The 15,667-nt window shown below is 43.9% G+C and overlaps 1 pseudogene; it reads right to left on the reverse strand.

Annotated features, from left to right (window-relative positions):
- Window positions 1-12,994: 12,994 nt before the first annotated feature.
- LOC111139910 lies at window positions 12,995-13,828 on the reverse strand (annotated as a pseudogene).
- Window positions 13,829-15,667: the final 1,839 nt, after the last annotated feature.

The following is a 15,667-nucleotide window of genomic DNA, read 5'->3' on the forward strand; positions in this document are numbered from 1 at the left end:
AAAGATCCCAAAACAAAGGCAGAGGCTTAACCCAGTGACCTACCCAGGTGCCTGAGAGTCCACTTGTTAAGAGATCTTCACTTTTGAAGATTGATCACAATGTCTAGTGTATTGACACATGGTGATTTCATCTCTCTGACACCCCCATCCCACAGCAGACCAGCTCATACATTGTCAACACATTGATTCCTTTGTGATTCTTCATCGGTGTTACATGGAAACATGCGACTTGCACGAGAAATCACCACTGACAGTTTTGAGCACCATGTGTTGTTAGGGTCCCAGAGTTAGGTCTTTTCACATGGGTGAGTTTTGGAGCCAGGCCAGCCTCCCAGGAGGGAGCTGGATTCTGTCACTGCTAAAGGACAGCCCAGGGACCAGAGCTCTGGCCTCAGGTAGTGAGAATCCCTTAACTCTGAAGACAGTCCCACAAGGAGGCTGTGGTGCTCATTCCAGGGACCAGGGTCCCCAAGTACTCCTTGTCCCACCCTTGAGACCCTCCTGAGCAAAGAAGCTGCAGACCTGGGTCTGCTTCTGCCTGGACATGAGGATGGAGAGTCAGAAGGTGAGTGGTCAGGATGTTCTCAACTTGTCCAGATCAGATGAGTCAGCTCCTGGAACACCAGTGCACAGAGCAGGGGGATCCATTTCCCATGTGAGGCATTCACTGTGTCAGGACTCCCGTCAGTTTCCTGGGTGTCACTGTGTGTCTGACCTTCAGAGCAAGGTCTCTTCAGCAGCTGGAGATAGGAGTGATTATTCCAACTTCTTTCTTTCTTTTTTTTTTTTTTTAAAGTATTTATTTATTTGTCAGAGAGAGAGAGAGAGAACGCGAGAGTGAGCACAAGCAGATAGAGTGGCAGGCAGAGGCAGTGGGAGAAGCAGGCTCCCTGCTGAGCAAGGAGCCCGATGTGGGACTCGATCCCAGGACGCTGGGATCATGACCTGAGCCGAAGGCAGCAGCTTAACCCACTGAGCCACCCAGGCGTCCCTCCAACTTCTTTCTGGGAACTGAACCCTGGACCCCTGCTGACCCCCAGAATTGGTGTCCCTGAGAGGCTTCCCATGGGCAGCCCCAGACACTGTCCTGTTGTTTGTGATGCAGCTCTGCTGTCCCCCGCTGGTGGAGGAGGACTCAGACCAGGAGTTTTCCTCCTGCAGGTTCCCCCACAGCACCTGTCACCTGAGAAGTGATGTGGACCATGGTTTCCAGCCTCCTACAGGCAGCCGCCCACCCCCAAGCCCTGCCAAGCCCAGCACAGACAGGCCACATACACGTGCAGGAGGCAGGACAAGTGGGATTCTTGTACTTGTCCTAGGTTTGAAATGCCCTGAGCTATCCTGGTGTCTTGTTATAAAAAGAAGAGTGCAGGGTACAGTGCCCTGCATTTGAAAAGTGTAAAATCCAGATTAATCCATGTGATTTCCTATCACTACTAGTTTCCTGTGTATTAAGTGTCAAGACTGATGATTCCCCACCCTAATTAGTGTAGATTGTCATAAGTGGGAACAGATGATGCACATAAATCTGCATTATTATTGTTGTTGTTGTTGTTGTTATAAACTCCTCAGGGCATAGCTACCAGGACAGGAAATAGGGAGGGAAGGTGGCAGCAAGCTTTCTGTTCCTGACTCACTGCCATCCCCATCCTGTCTGGTCTCTAAAGAGCCCCTCGGCTTGCACATAGACAGGGTCAGTGGGGTCATGTCCTAGGTTAGAGCTGGAGAACCTGTGGGGACAGTGGAGGCTATTTGGCCATGGGTCCGGGGTCCAGGGGCTCTGCTCAGCATTATTGTTTGGTCCTCTATCTCCTGAGCAGGTGGTAGTGTCATGGCCACTCTATTGGGAAAAGCTAATCTTATAGGTCACCACACAGCCTGAAAAATCAGGAGTCTCTGGGGCTCATTCTCATTGTCCCCAATCTTGCAACATTCCCTGGGCTGAGCTCAGGCTCAGGGTCATGCTTGGGGTCAGGTGGGGGCTTAGACCATAGGCAGGGCCTTACGGGCAAGAGCTGGGTAGAGAGTGAGGAGCAGGAGCAAGAGAGGGTCCCGGTCATGGTGGAGACCCCAGAGTTCTCTCTCCTGAGGCTACAGCTGAACCTAGCCACCCCAAGCTTCCCTCATGTCATCACTGGTTCCTGTGAAAATGCTCCTTCTCAGGCTGCTGGAGAGAATCTCTGCTCCTGGCAGGCTTCATGGATCTGGTGCCTGTGGAGCTGTCCCCAACTCTCAGCTCCATAGCAGAACTCCTGTCTGTATGAAAAATTCTTCTTTAATTTTTTAAAATTTTAATTTAAAATCAATTAATTAACATACAGTGTATTATTGGTTTCAGGAATACAGTTCAGTGATTCATCAGTTGCGTATAACACCCAGGGCTCATTATATCATGTGCCTTCTTTAATATCCATCACCCCCTACGCATCCCCCAGCCTCTTCCCTCCAGCAACCCTCAATTTGTGTCTTACGGTGAAGGGTCTCTATGGTTTGTCTCCCTCTCTGGTTTCTTCTTGCTTTATTTTTCCCTCCCTTCCCCTAAATGTAGGGGAAAGGAGGGAGGGGTGAAGGCTATTTCCCTATCAGTTCCTCATGAGATGTGCACTGTGAATATTTCTTTTTTGTTTGTGTGTGTAAAATACATGCAATATAAATAATTTCATTCTAACTATTTTTAAGTGTTCACTCTCTGTCTCTTCCCTGTGAATGTTTCATGTTCTACATTGTGGAGTAGTATTGGTGTGAACTTGTCTTGAACTTACACTTGGATTTTCACGTGGCTTCATTTATAGTAGTTTTCTGAAATGGGATATAGAGTCGGGCATTACTTTGAAACTCAGTTTGACAATCTGTCTTTTCTTTGCATTTAGACCTTTTCCAGGGCGTGATTAGCACTGACATTCCACATAACATCCTTGTATATAGTGTTTCTTTATCCATGTTCTCCTGGTTTCCTTTCTCCTTTTCTTCCCTTTTTAAGTTATTGGTGCATTTTTAGGATTCCATTTTATCTCCAACTTTTTTTGTTATTAGCTCTATCTATGTCTGTCATATTCTCATGAATTATAATAGTCCACATTCAGGTGTGTTCTCCCATGTCACACAGACTGTCAGATCCTTACAGCAAACTTCTCCCTCTTCTTCTCAGTATTTTTTGCTGTAATTCATATATATTACTTTTAACTCTATTATAAATTCCAACATAGATAGGTATTCGAGTTTCTTTAGACAATGAATTATCTTCAAAAAAGATTTAGATCCTAAAAAAGTCTTAATATTTTCCCTAGTAGTTACCATTTGTGATTTTTTCATCTGTCTTATAGAATGTGATTCTTCCTGGAATCACTCCTTCCTGCTTGAGGGGTGTCCAGTACTATTCCTTTTGTATCGGGTTGGCTGATGATCAATCCTGTCACTTTTTGTATGTATGTCAGAAAATGTTTTATTCAGCCTTCATTTTTGAAAGATGTTCTCCTTTGGCAAAGAATTAATTTTTTCCCTGTATTTTAAAAATTTATTGTCCTTGCTTGCATTTCTGTTAATGAGAAATTTGCTAGAAATTTTCTCTGTCTTTCCCTAAAAACTGTGTGTCTTTCTTTTTGTTTACTTTTGAGAATGCCTCGTTTCCCCTGCCTATTTGACACTGGTGGATTTTTTTTTTAAACCTATGTCTTGTAGTTAAAATGTGTTGAGCATTTGGGGTCTGGGGGTTTTAGTTACAGGTATAGTTATAGGCTGGTTTAACAGATGATCACACAGGGGCTTGATCTAGCCTCTGCTGGTGCCTGTAAGCATGTTTACTTCCAGTGCTATTTCCCCACAGGTGATCCTGGATGTCTGCTCCAGGACCACCTACACAGAGGAGGGTTGAGTCACCTCATAGGAGGCCACAGCTACAAGAGAGGAAAGGAGAGGTTGGCCGGAAAATCAAGGACTCATTCCAAGAGACTGCCCATCTGTGAGGCCTGGCCTGAGCTCCAGGGATTTTCTAGATCTACAGGGGTGCCTCTCTCATCAGCCTTAGTCCCAGAGTAGCATGGGTCTGACTGGTGGTTGGAGCTTTTAAGAAAACTGGAAAAGAACTCTATTCCTGGGCATGGGCATTCCACCAGGGCTCACAGAAAGCCATGAGCACTGTCGGGGTGTTTCACTAACCCAGCTCTCATCCTGCAGCAGGGTCAGGAGTATCCTCACTACAGGCAGCCCCTGAAGGGCTCAGACGTAGAGTCTGGCTTGTCCCAAGGACCTGTAGCTGGTGTGGCTGTGAGCCTGGGCTCAGCACCTGTATAGTGAGCTGGACCCTGAGCAGAAGAAGGGTCCAGGCCATGGTGGAGGTGCGCCGATTCTGCTCCAAGGTCTGAGGTTAGGCAAATGTCCCAGGCCTCTCTTAGCCCATTGCTGGAGACAACTACTGATTTTGCAAATCAGTGGGGCCTCAGAGGCTGCTGCTGAAGAGCTTTGTGGGATCTCATAAAGAGCCCAGACCCAAGGAACACAGAGAGGGCAGGGGTGGTTCTTGTTGACTCAACTCTCAGCCCAGAGGATTCTGTTTCACCCTTGGTCCTATAATCTGGGGCTGACATCCCAGATAGAAAGGATCAGAAGGAAGACTGGAACAAACAGCTTAGAAGCCATGAAAACAGAGTTAGGGAAATAAATGATGCCATGAAACGTTCCAACGTCAGAATTATTGGAATCCCTGAGGTGGAGGAGAAAGAAAGAAGTCTAGAAGATATAGTGGAACAAATTCTCCATAAAAATTTTCCCAATGTCATGAATGGAACCAGAGTTCATGTACTAGAGGCAGATCAGTCTCTCCCCAACAATATAGAATCTCAAAAGTCCTCAAGACACCTGATAGTAAGAATGAGAATCACAGCTGTAGACAGGCTCTCTTGAAAGCAGCTAGGGCAAAGAGCTCCTTATGTACAGAGGAAAGCCCATCAGAATAACATCAGACCTGTCCACAGAAACCTGGTAAGCCAGAAAGGGCTGGCAAGATATATTCAGGACACTAAATGAGAAGAACTTGCAGCCAAGAATACTTCATCCAGCAAGACTGACATTCAAAATAGATGGAGAGATAAAGAGTTTCCAAGACCAGAATGGCTTAAAAGAGTATGTGACCACCAAGCCAACAGTGCAGGAAATATTAAGGGTGGTGGTCTATAAAAGAGGAAAAATCATAAGAATATCATTGAACAGAAATATGCAGACAATCTACAGAAAGAAATACTTCAACGGTAACATGATGTCAATAAAAACGTATCTATTGATAATCACTTTCAATGCGAATGGCCTAAATGTGCCCATAAAAGGACACAGGGTTGCAGATTGGATAAAACAACAGGACCCATCCATATGTTGTCTACAAGAGACCCATTTTGAACCTAAGGATACACCCAGACTGAAAGTGAAGGGATGGAGAAGCATCTTTCATACCAATGGGCCTCAAAAAGCCGGGGTAGTGATTCTCAGATCAGATAAATTAGATTTTAAACTAAAGACTGTAGTCAGAGATACAGGAGGACACTAAATCATTCTTAAAGGGACTATTCACCAAGAAGATCTAACGATTTTAAATATCTATGCTCCCAATATGGGAGCAGCCAATTACATAAGAAAACTATTAATCAGGATAAAGAGTCATATTGATATGAATACATTAATAGTAGGAGAACTTAACACACCACTCTCAATATAGACAGATCATCCAAGCCGAAAATCAATAAAGAAACAAGAGCATTGTATGACATGTTGGACAAGATGGACCTCATAGATATATACAGAACATAACCACCCTAAAACAACAGAATACTCATTCTCCTCAAGTGCACATGGAACATCTCCAGAATAGACCACATACTGGGTCACAAACCAGGGCTCCACCAATACAAAAAGACTGAGATTATTCCCTGCATATTCTCAGAACACAATGCTTTGAGACTGGGGCTCAAACACAAGGAAAAGTTCAGAAGGAACTCAAACACCTGGAAGCTAAAGACCACCTTGCTTAAGAATGCTTGGATCAACCAGGAGATCAAAGAAGAACTTACAGAGTTTATGGAAACCAATGAGAATGAAGACACTTCGGTCCAAAACCTATGGGATAAAGCAAAGGTGGTCCTAAAGGGGAAATACATAACCATTCAAGCCTCCCTCAAAAAAATTGAAAAATCCACCTTACACCAGTTAGAATGGCCAAAATTAACAAGACAGGAAACAACATGTGTTGGAGGGGATGTGGAGAAAGGGGAACCCTCTTCCACTGTTGGTGGGAATCCAAGTTGGTGCAGCCTCTTTGGAGAACACTGTGGAGATTCCTCAAGAAATTAAAAATAGAGCTTCCCTATGACCTTGCAATTGCACTACGGGGTATTTACCCAAAAGATACAGATGTAGTGAAAAGAAGAGCCATCTGTACCCCAATGTTTATAGCAGCAATGGCCACGGTTGCCAAACTGAGGAAAGAACCAAGATGCCCTTCAACGGACGAATGGATAAGGAAGATGTGGTCCATATACACTATGGAGTATTATGCCTCCATCAGAAAGGATGAATACCCAACTTTTGTAGCAACATGGACGGGACTGGAAGAGATTATGCTGAGTGAAATAAGTCAAGCAGAGAGAGTCAATTATCATATGGTTTCACTTATTTGTGGAACATAACAATAGCATGGAGGACATGGGGAGTTAGGAGAAGGGAGTTGGGGGAAATTGGAAGGGGAGGTGAACAATGAGAGACTATGGACTCTGAAAAACAATCTGAAGGGTTTGAAGAGGTGGGCGGCTGGGAGGTTGGGGGAACCAGGTGGTGGGTATTAGAGAGGGCATGGATTGCATGGAGCACTGGGTGTGGTACAAAAATGATGAATACTGTTATGCTGAAAATAAATTTAAAAAATGTTTTAAAAAACAAAATAAAAAAATTGAAAAATCCAGAATACATCAGCTGTCTCTACATCTTAAAGAACTGGAGAATCAACAACAAATTAAGCCAACTCCACAGACAAGAAGGGAAATAATCAAGATTAGAGCAGAGATCAATGAGATAGAAACTAGAGATACAGTAGAACTTACCAATGAAACTAGAAGCTGGTTTTTTGAAAGAATCCATAAGATAGATAAACCATTGGCCACACTGATCCAAAAGAAAAGAGAGAAGGCTCAAATTAATAAAATTATGAATGAAAAGAGAGAGATCACAACTAACACCAAAGAAATAGAATCAATCATCAGAAGTTATTATCAACAGTTATATGCCAATAAGTTATGCAACCTAGATGAAATGGATGCATTCCTGGAAAACTATAAACTCCCAAAATTGAGCCAGGAAGAAAATCACAACCTGAGTAGCCCGATATCTAGTAACGAGATTGAAGCAGTGATCAAAACCCTCCCAAAACACAAGAGTCTAGGACCCGGCTGATTCCCTAGGGAATTCTACCAAACGTTCAAAGAGAAATAACAGCTATTCTCCTGAAGCTGTTTCAAAAAATTGAAACAAAAGGAAAACTTCCAGACTCTTTTTATGAAGTCAGCATTACACTGATTCCCCAAACCAGGCAAAGACCACACCCAAAAGGAGAATTTCAGACCAATATCACTGATGAATATGGATGCTAAGATTCTCAACAAGATCCTTGCAAATAGAATCCAACAACACATTAAGAAGGTTATCCACCATGACCAGGTGGGATTCATCCCAGGGTTACAAGGATGGTTCAACATTCGCAAATCAATCAATGTGAGAGAACAAATCAGTAAGAGAAGAGAGAAGAACCATATGGTCCTCTCAATTGATTCAGAAAAAGCTTTTGACAAAATCTAGCATCCATTCCTGATTAAGACGCTTCAAGATATAGGGATAGACAGAACATTCCTGAACTTCCTAAAATCTGTCTATGAAAAACCCACAGCAAATATCATCCTCAATGGGAAAAAGCTCACAGCCTTCCCATTGAGATCAGGAACATGACAAGGATGCCCACTCTCACCACTCTTGTTCAACATATTATTAGAAGTCTCAGTAACAGCAATCAGACAACAAAGAGAAATAAAAGGTATCCAAATTGGCAATGATTGGCAATGAAGAAGTCACACTCTCTCTCTTCGCAGATGACATGATACTTTATATGGAAACCCAAAAGACTCCACCCCCAAACTACTGGAATTCATACAACAATTCAGTAAGGTGGCAGGACACAAAGTCAATGTACAGAAATCAGTTGCTTTCTTATACACTAACAATGAAAATACAGAAAGGGAAATTAGAGAATTGATTCCATTTACAATAGCACCAAGAACCATAAGATGCCTAGGAATAAATGTAACTAAAGAGGTCAAGGATCTGTATGCGAGGAACTACAGAACACTCATGAAAGAAATGGAAGAAGACACAAAAAGATGGAAGAGCATTCCCTGCTCTTGGATTGAAAGAATATACATTGTTAAAATGTCTATACTGCCTAGAGCAGTCTATACTTTTAATGCCCTTCCGATCAAAATTCCATTTTTCAAAGAGCTGGAGCAAATAATCCTAAAATTTGTATGGAATCAGAAGGGATCCCGAAGTGCTAAGGAAATGTTGAAAAAGAAAAATAAACTGGGGCTATCATGTTACCTGATTTCAAGCTTACTACAAAGCTGTGATCACCAAGACAGCATGGTACTGGCATAAAAACAGACACATAGACCAGTGCAACAGAGTAGAGAGCTCAGATATGGACCCTCAACTCTATGGTCAATTAATCTTTGACAAAGCAGGAAAAAATATACAGTGGAAAAAAGACAGTCTCTTCAATAAATGGTGCTGGGAAAATTGGACAGTTATATGTAGAAGAATGAAACTCGACCATTCTCTTACATCATACACAAAGAGAAACTCGAAATGGATAAAAGACCTCAAGGTGAGACAGGAATCCATCAGAATCCTAGAGGAGAACATAGGCAGTAACCTCTTTATTATCAGCCACAGCAACTTCTTTCAAGATATGTCTCCAAAGGCAAAGGAAACAAAAGCCAAAATGAACTTTTGGGACTTCAAGATCAAAAGCTTCTGCACTGCCATGGAAACAGTCAACAAAAGAAAGAGGCAACCCACGGAATGGGAGAAGATATTTGCAAATGACAGTACAGACAAAAGGTTGATATCCAGGATCTATAAAGAAGTTCTCAAACTCAACACACAAAAAACAGATAATCATATATAAAAATGGGCAGAAGCCATGAACAGACACTTCTCCAATGAAGACATACAAATGGCTATCAGACACATGAAATAATGTTCATCATCACTAGACATCAGGGAGATTCAAATCAAAACCACACTGAGATATGACCTTACACCAGTTCGAATGGCCAAAATTAGCAAGACAGGAAACAACATGTGTTGGAGAGGATGTGGAGAAAGGGGAACCCTCTTACACTGTTGGTCAGAATGCAAGTTGGTGCTACCACTTTGGAAAACACTGTGGAGATTCCTCAAGAAATTAAAAATAGAGCTTCCCTATGACCCTGCAGTTGCACTACTGGGTATTTACCCCAACGATACAGAGGTAGTGAAAAGAAGGGCTATCCGTACCCCAGTGTTTATAGCAGCAATGGCCACGTTTGCCAAACTGTGGAAAGAACCAAGATGCCCTTCAACAGACGAATGGATAAGGAAGATGTGGTCCATATACACTATGGAGTATTATGCCTCCATCAGAAAGGATGAATACCCAACTTTTGTAGCAACATGGACGGGACTGGAAGAGATTATGCTGAGTGAAATAAGTCAAGCAGAGAGTCAATTATCATATGGTTTCACTTATTTGTGGAGCATAACAAATAACATGGAGGACATAGGGAGATGGAGAGGAGAAGGGAGTTGAGGGAAATTGGAAGGGGAGGTGAACCATGAGAGACTATGGACTCTGAAAATCAATCTGAGGGATTTGAAGGGGTCGGGGGTGGGAGGCTGCGTGATCCAGGTGGTGGGTATTAGGGAGGGCATGTGTTGCACGGAGCACTGGGTGTGGTGCATAAACAATGAATTCTGTTATGCTGAAAAGAAATTTTTAAAAAACTAAAAAAAAAAAAGAGACAGTAATCTATAGTTCTCATGTGATGTGTACTTTTCATATCAGTGTAACAATATCTATATGAAATGAGTTAAGAAGCCTACCAGATTCATTTATTTTTTTTGAACAGATTGTGAAAAATTCACATTTCAGTTGAATTTTGAACAAAGCAAGTGTTAGAGGTGCTGACAGAGGTGCAGTCTAAAATCTGCGTATATCTATGACTGCCCCAAACCTGAACTACTTCTAGTCTACTCTTCACCATAAAACTTACTGACAACTTACACAGTGGGTTAACACATATTCTATATGTTATATGAACTATATATTCTCACAAAAAAAAGTGAGTCAAAAAGGAAAATGTCATGAAGAAGAAAATTAGGAAAATTAGGATCAGTGGTGCTAAGGTGGGGCCCCTTGCAGCCCCTGGCTGGGCAGTCCCTGCAACCCTCCATGAGGATGGGCACTGTGTTGACCCGTGCACTAGTCATCAGCCAAGAACATCGATGGGCTTATGGTTCATGCACAAGTACCTGTGCATGGTCATCAACCTGGCCTAACAATGTGGTAAACAAACGTGAACTGCACTCAGTTCCTCAACCCTCAAGCTCCCTCTACTGAGTGGGCTTCATGGAGCCTGGCCTTCCCTTGTGACCAGTTGTAGAGGCAGCAGCCAGAGAATCACGTGCAGATTGATGAGATCTCTCTTTGCTCTCAGGACAAATCCATAAGCACAGCAAAATCTGAGTGAATAGGAGGACACCCACCACCTGTAAAAGGGAATGGAAGTCTGGCCCAAGGTGTGGAGAATGCTGGGAAATGCCATCAAATGGACCTTCACCAAGTGAAGGTATTGACCAGAAGAATATTGAACAGACGGCTGTGTGGTGATGTGGTATGTTCCACAGAAGTGTCCTGGTAATAAAGAAGGACCTTCTCTGCTCCCCATAGCTCTGCAGGTGTGCATTCCTCACAGGAGACCAGGTCCCCTCAGAGCGATCCTTGAGTTACCCTTACTGTCTCCATGAAAACCAGGCTTCTGCTTTGGGGTAGACCCTGGATCAGGCAGGCACCCTGTGTGGGAAGAATGTCCTTCCACCTGTCTGGCTGCTCAGGACTCCCATTCCTGGCTGTCTTGTGGAAATAAAACATACAGGTTTGGGGAAAATGCATGAACAAGAGAAAATACATTTACTTTACTATCATGTAAACCCTTGTGTGTAACTGGACTCGAGCAATTCAGCTCATGTTGTTCAAGGCTCAGCTGTGTGCCTCTCCTGTTGCTTCTGTCTGGAGAACCCTAATGAATACACCTCATTAGATATAACTCTTTGTTCTTGAGAGGTTTTAGTTTATCGTTGCTTCATGGTTTACAGGACCAATCTCCCTTCTCAAAGTCTACTTTCTAGTGATTTCATATCACCTCACATAGGACAAGGACTGTTTAATATGTTCTTCTCACCCACCCCCAACTTTGGGCTATGGTGGTCATGAGTTTTATTCTGAGACTCATCATGAGCCAGATAATGTTGTTACTATGTTTGGCTTCACACAGTGATCATCCAGAGACATTTCTATGTTTGTCCAGGTAGTTCCCAAAGCTGGTGTTCTTCATCCCTTTGTGTGGAGTCACATTGCTGTCTGAGACATTGTTCCTTGGTGCGAGGGGCATCTGTCACTCGCTGCTGTGGTGAGTGTCTGTGGGTGATTGATTACGTGCAGGCTAAGAGTTTTATCTTGCTTCATTTTTGAGAGATATATTCATGGGATAATGGATTTCAGTCAGACAAATTTTTCCTTTTTAAATAAATAAATAACTATATATATGTGTGTGTGTATATATATATATATAGTGTATATGTTGATACAGCATAAAATCTTTATATATATAAACCCTTTTATATATAAACCTTATATATATATAAACCTTTATATATATAAAGCCCAGATCCCTGTTTGTGACCATCTTTATATATATAAAGATTTTATTCATTTGAGAGAGAGAGAGAGGGGGGACACACAAGCACACAAGGTGGTGTTGGGGCAAAGTAAGAGCTAGAAGCAGACTACCTGTTGAGCAGGCAGTGGGACAAATGGCTTGATCCTGGGACTCTAGGATCATGACCTGAGCCAAAGGCAGAAGCTCAACGGAAAGGACCACCCAGGTCCCCTACAGACACATAGTTTAGTAGCTTTCTTGTAAAAGACATTTCTCCACCATCTTGCTTGCATTGCTCATAATAAGAATCTGCTCTCACCATATTTATTCCTCTGCAGACGACCTGCACATTCTCTCTGGCTGCTTCACAGATGACTCTTCCACACTGATGTTCATCAGTATGGGTGTGACGTGATGATAGTGTCGGTACCTCATGGTTCTCGAGCTAGAGCTTTGTTGAACTTGACTATGTCAGTTATTGTTTTCACCAAACCTGTAATATTTGTGCAATACCACTTTAATCGTCATTTCTCTTCCCTCCTGTCCATCTTCTCTGCTCAGGGGCTTCAGTTACAAGCATAGTGCATTGCATGAAGTGATCCCACAACCGGCTGAGTTCTGTTCATTTCTTATAGTCTTTTTTTTTTTTTTTGTCTTATTTCATTTTGGATGGTTACTACTTTGATGTCATGGAGTTTGTGAATCTCTTCTTTTGCAGCATCTAATCTGTTGTCAGTGTTACCCTGTGCATTTTTACTCTTAGATGCTGCAGTTCTCATCTCCAGAGGTGAGATGTGGCCCTGTACAAAGTTTGCCCACATCTGCACTGAACATGTTCAGTCATGCTCTGCCTCTTCAAACAAATGGAATCTCACTCAATGGTAATTTTGAGTGTTATTCATCATACATCTTCTGCAGAGCCCACCTGCAGGGCAGGGAAGAGGGAGCAGCCTGTGAACCTCAGACCTGGGGGCCTAGGTCAGACCTGCTCACTGCTCTGTGCACAGGCCTCCTGGGGCTGGAGGATAGTGTGACTCAGATGGGGAAGGGGTTTGTGTCTCACTTCCCCATCTGCCCGTGTCACTGTGATCACTACCACTACAGTAATAGTCAGCCTCGTCCTCTGCCTGGGCCCCGATGATGGTCAGGGTGGCCATGTTCCCTGAGTGGGAGCCAGAGAACTGGTCTGCGATCCCTGAGGGCCAGTTGCTATCTCTATAATCATCACGGGTGCCTGGCCTAGCTTCTGTTGGTCCCAGGAAACATATGTATTTCCAATGTTGTCTCCCCCACAGGTGATGCTGTCCGTCTGTCCCAGATTCACTGACATTGAGGGAGGCTGAGTCAGCACGTAGGCAGCCACAAAACCTGCAAGAGAGAAAAGGATAGTTGGGCTTTCAAATTTGGGTCTCATCGTTGGAAGCCCCCACCCATGTGACCTAGATTGATATTTAGGGATACTTTAGGCATACAGGGAACCCCTCCTATCAGTCTCAGCCCCTGGGACCCCTGGGCCTGGATGGCAGCTGGAGCCTTTGAACAAACAAGACCATGACCCTCTTTCCCTGGGCAGGTGCAGTCAGTCCCTCAGGGATCACAGAAAGCCCTCCAGTCCTTCATCCAGCAGCTGGGTCCTGAGCCTCCTGTCCCCCACAGGCAGTGAGTGCCCCACTGAGCTCTGTGTCAGGGTCAGGCTTGTGACAGTTCTGTGGGTCTGGGTGGGTGTGAGTCTAGGCTCAGCACCTGTGCAGTGAGCCAGGAATCCGAGAAGAAGAGGGGTCCAGGCCATGATGAATGTGCCCCAATTCTGGTCCCTGAGGCCCTAGTCTGGGCACATTCCTTCTCAGGCCTTTCTTATCCCCTTGCTGGTAATACCTGCAGGTTATGCAAATCATTTATGCAAATATGCTGCTGAGGAGCTTAGTGGTTTGAGAGAAGCCTGAGCTCCAAGGGATACAGAGAGGCACTGGTGTCTCCTGCAGACCTCCCATCAGCCCAGGGGATTCTGCTTTACCAACTTGCCCAATAGGTGGCTCTGATATGTCTTCTCCTTGCTCCTTGGATGGCCATAAGAGGCTTAGATCAGTGCAGTTTCTGCCCAGATCCCTGTTTGTGACCATCAAACATGAAAAGAATTCTTCACTTGCTAAGCACATATGGAGATTTGCAGGAGCCACTGAAGTACTGTAGGTGATGTCCCCAGGGAGAGCTCCTAGGGCAGGTCATAGATTCTGTGGCTCAGTCTCCCCAGTGTGCACTCAGTTCCTGGGATAGATGCAGTGCTTGAGTGAGGTTTGACAGTGACTGGGTTTTAGCAGAATGGGCTGTGCTACAGAGGCATGAAGTACTGGACCTGTGCAAGAGACAGAGGCAAATTCTAGAAGACACAGATCTAAGCAACAAGGAGTCATAATTTTATGTTGGTGGTAAAGGTGACATTATAGAAACGCTATAACTTTTCCCTTAGGTCTCAGGTGGTGGTGATGAAGTCTCCCACCCTGTTAAACCCCTGATGCCCAGACATACCCCAGGTCCTGGTGACTTTGTCAGTCGATCGCTACTGACCCCTGGAGGCCACTCCACATGCTGCTGGAGGTGCAAGAATTCCTTTGTCCAGATTTGAAATTCTGATCAGAAATTCTGATCAGAAGATCCTGATTCCTTGATCCATGGGCTTTAGGCTCCATTTGAGGAATTGCTTTTCTCTAAGAAGCCCCTGCCACCCTCAACATCATGCAAGAGCTCATCAGATTACCCATGAAAATATAAGCAGGCTCATTTAGAGGAGGAGAATGCAGGGCTTATATGAAGCATGGGTGTTGGGTGGCCACGTATGTGGTTTTGGAGGTTGGCACTAGAGGACACAGGAATCAGGGACTTCCTCTTAATGGTGTCAGCGAATGGTGCAGGACCAACCTGGGCAAAGGTGACTATTGCTTCCAAGTCAAAGATAGGAGAAATGTTACTTAACAGACGTTTATTCAGACCCACTTTGTTCTGGGAGGCATTCCATCCTGGAAATTGGTGTGAACAAGATACAGCCACGATGTCAGAGTTCCTGTCTTGGGACTGGTGCAGTAGAGTGGACACACATGCTTTGTTGATATAGCATATAGACTCTAAACCCTTCTCTCTGCATCTTGTCTTCTGTATTCATTTAGGAGTCACACTATGGCTATTCTCAGGTGCCACTGGGTCAACAATGACTCATGGTCCAAAGGTGGCCAGTAAATGTGTTATGTGGCTGGGGATCATTTAGGGGAATTTTACTCTTGTGAAGGAAAGAAACAGACTAGACTTATGCAGTGCTTTTGCTCTGGTACTTGGCTGAGAGAGCTGGAGCTGCCACAGCTGTCCCGAGGTCTGCTTTCAATAAAAAGGAAAAGAAAAACCTCCATAGAAGTGATGGTGGGAAAGTACATGTGCTGCCAAAGCGAGCATATGATGGTGGGAAAGTGAGAAGATTTGGGGCCTATGATTCAGAGGGACATGTATCGCATTAACATCTTCCTGATCACCTAGGATAATAATCAGCAGAAAAACGTTAATTAAGAAAATAATAAAATAACAATAGGGGAAAATGTGGAGTGTCTGATGACTGCATGGAATGAAGTGACATTGACAAAATGACAGGCAGGTTGTTTGTGAGGAGAGGCTGGAGG

Source organism: Enhydra lutris, unplaced genomic scaffold, assembly GCF_002288905.1.
Source record: "Enhydra lutris kenyoni isolate GAN:26980312 unplaced genomic scaffold, ASM228890v2 scaffoldscaffold124, whole genome shotgun sequence".
Lineage (NCBI taxonomy): Eukaryota > Metazoa > Chordata > Mammalia > Carnivora > Mustelidae > Enhydra > Enhydra lutris.